Raw genomic sequence first — 3,465 nt, 5'->3', positions numbered from 1 at the left:
GCTCACGGCAGATCGACATCGACATCTGCCTAGCTAGCGGCCTAGCACCGACCGGATCGGGCAGGAAAATAATCGACAACAACGACTGGATTGGAAACAGATGAACCTCTCCCCTTTTCACTGGGCCAAATTAGCGCCTTAGTTGGCTTTTCACAGAGAGGCAGAGGTATACAACTTTTTTTCTCACTGGGCTGGGCGGGCCATGGCCCGGGTTTGACTCCACTAAGCTCCGCCAGTGGTCGCAGCCATGCCAGCTCCACGGCCATTCCAGGTGAAGGCACTCATTATGCCTGGCGGTCCTCCCCACTGGAGGCCGCCTGTTTAGCATCAGGGTTCACCTTGTTGTTGGTTGTGCCATCTTTGCCTACTGCTGTTGTAGCTGATTTTTTCATGCGCTTCTTGTCCTTTGGTGGCACATAAACTGGAGGCGGTGGTGGCACCTTCTCGTTTCCTTCCTTAGATGGATCTGAAACCATGTCCAACTTCTTTTTTGCTGTCGGGTCTTCCTGTTCAGCTATCTTATCAGCCTGGCCGTGTCGATGCCCTAAGTGAGTGTGTAGCCGTCCCATACCAGAGACGTACTAACATGGGCCGGGCGCTGGCTCACCGCCCAAAAATGAGAACAAAAAAATGCGACCCGCCAGTACAAGTCCTGGCTGGCGTAGCTTTATAGAAGAAAGCTCCCTGAACACCAGTCAATCCGAGGATTCGAGCCCGGGTGGGCAGCAGGCGCTCCCGCACTGCTAACAACAGTACCGCCCAAAAATGAGAAAACATGAAAATTCGAAAATGACATTTGAAAGCTTCAAGAAAATTGAAACTAATCCCAGATGTAGAAAATGATGAAATCTAGTAGTTTTTAAAAACCAATCCGTAATTCGTTGCATTCTAGGCTAAGAAAAAAATGGCAAATGCGTGGATATGGGTGCGATGAACACTAGATATTTCAAAATTTCGAAATTTGTCACTTTTGTCTAGCCTAGAATCTAATGACTTTTGAATTACGATTTTGCATGCTGGCAGAGTTCAATATTATCTCGACATAGGAGTTTACGTTTTGTGTTTCTTAATTTAAAAATGTGGATTTAGAATTGCTTTAAAAAATGGCAAGCATGGAGCTCAGGCTCCATTTTTGGTTTCCGAAGAAAACCTGGGCTTTTACCGAAAATAAACCCCATTTTTTTATTTTCACATTTCAAATAATTTACTCAGATATTGGTGTTTCAAATAATAATATGTTATTAACATAATATTTAATTTTAAGAAAATGCAACGCCTTTTGAAACTTTTAAATCCTTCTGTAGAAAAATATGATTCGTCACAAATTAAATCCTTTTTGGAACTTTTAGAAATTATCTCAACAAATAAACATGTTTCATGCGACAAATTGTTTGGGCATAATTTTACCCTCTATAGAAATATTCATGTATGATCAAATCAAATATTCATGATGTCAAATTAAAATTTTCAAACAATTTCGGTTTAAAATAAAAAATTGACACGTGAACAAAATACCGAAGTTAGGTGTTAGATTTTTCTAGAAAACCAATATCAAAACAAACTATATACACCAATTGAAAATAGATGACCTCCCAAAATTACATCAATGAATCAAAATTACATGACCTCACAAAATGGATCTAAAAAGGAAGAAAAAGAAAATTGACGGACCAATAAAGCTAGTACCCAGTATATTTAACTTGAGTTAGCAGTCCAGTGGTAGTGACCAGCATAATCAGAAGAGCTGCAGAGACAACCAAGCAAAAGATAATGCACATTTTTTTAAGATCATTCATCACCACAACAACAACTACGAGAGCTGAAAATCGATGCAACTAACAGATTTCATAGTAGTATTAAGTAACCAGTACAATAAGTTCAGAAAAGCACCAGCACAATAAGTTCAGACAAGCGCTGCCAAGAGAGGCTTCTCATCCTTCCTAGTCCACTCCATGTTGCATGTTCAGTGTGATGTTTCTCTCCAGACACACAGAAATAGGCAATGCTCAGTTATCTCCATGCTGAGAAAGAGCCTCAATAAATATTGAAAAATCAATAAAGGTACTTTTCATATGCTGACTTCCTTTATTTTTAAATATGGGTATTTTCGGTGCTATGGGAGTGGTCGCTATAGTGTGTTGACAGAGTGGGGTATAAGTAGCGGAGGATGAAAGTAGAAGCGGGCAGCAGTGCACCAGGTAGCTAGGAGAGTAGACGACCGTGTGTGAGACGCCGTCCAAGTATGCGGCAACAATAGGGGAAGCAGAGCTAGAGAATCAAATGTAAATGAGCACGTCACTGTAATTTTTGATGTAATAGAAGATAGTTTATTTTGACTGGGTCATGTGAATTGGTTGTTGTAATATGTGAATGGCTACAGACAAAAAAAATTGAATGCAATGCATGCTTGTTGAATACAACTATCTCTGATCTGAATTTATATGCACTAACAAGCTTTTTACGTGTGTTAAAAGTGAGAGCAATAGAGCATGATTGCTAGAGTATTTTACATATTTGCTTTCAGAGAAACTGAATTGAAATATTGACAGACATTGTTCTGGGCATTAGGCATCTTGTAAAGACATTGTTGTGGCTTCAAACATCTTCCAAAGACATTGTTCTGGACTTCAGAAATCTTGCGAAGACCTGGAACAAAATAAAATGCATATGTTACTTAGCTATTTGGCAAGTTGGAGTTTTACCTTCAGAGAGACATGCCAGAGTAAATTATTTACGGAAACTCTAAACAACTACAAAATGTCAGTTGTTCACTGCCGACTGAAGTGGGTGAAAGAAATGTCCATAATTTGGGATGGTGGATATGGGCAGGCCTTGGAAAAGAAATGGCCATGCTGGATGTGTAACAGTGGCACTGAATTATGTTCATACACAGAGGAAGCTGGAAATTGCAGATTGGTTCGGTGTTCCAATATTTTTTTTAAATGATGTGTAGTACTACCTGCTACTCTAATATTTGATGGAGTACATAAAGGGGATAAGAAAACCACTTCATACCCATGGGTTCATACTGGCCCCTCACGCTGCACGGTCCTGACGGATACATCAGAAATTTCAGGAGCGGTAACTCCACCTTGCTCCTCCGCCTATGGTTCACCAGAAAAATTGGTGCACAACACACACAACCATTAGAATTTAGATAAATCTAACTTTGCATAGCTCGAGCCAATTGCACAACACAGAACACGCACATGCACATAGCTAGACGAGACAGACAATCGCACGAGCCGAGAACTGGAAGAAAGGGGTTAGAGAATACCTGATGTGCAGCGGCCGGCGGGGAGTGCGCTCCTGGCCAGCAGGAGAAGTGCTTCGTCGCTGCGTGCTATGCGGTCGGGAATGGCTGCCTCCTCCCTGGTCAAACCGCTGCCGTCCCATTTTCTTGTCGAGTTGCTGCACCATGTACTGGACGAGGCTGCGCAACCTTCGCCAGGAGGAAGCACAGGT

This window comes from Lolium rigidum, chromosome 4 (genome assembly GCF_022539505.1).
Source record: "Lolium rigidum isolate FL_2022 chromosome 4, APGP_CSIRO_Lrig_0.1, whole genome shotgun sequence".
NCBI classification, from domain to species: Eukaryota; Viridiplantae; Streptophyta; class Magnoliopsida; order Poales; family Poaceae; genus Lolium; species Lolium rigidum.
This window is presented reverse-complemented; position numbering follows the sequence as displayed.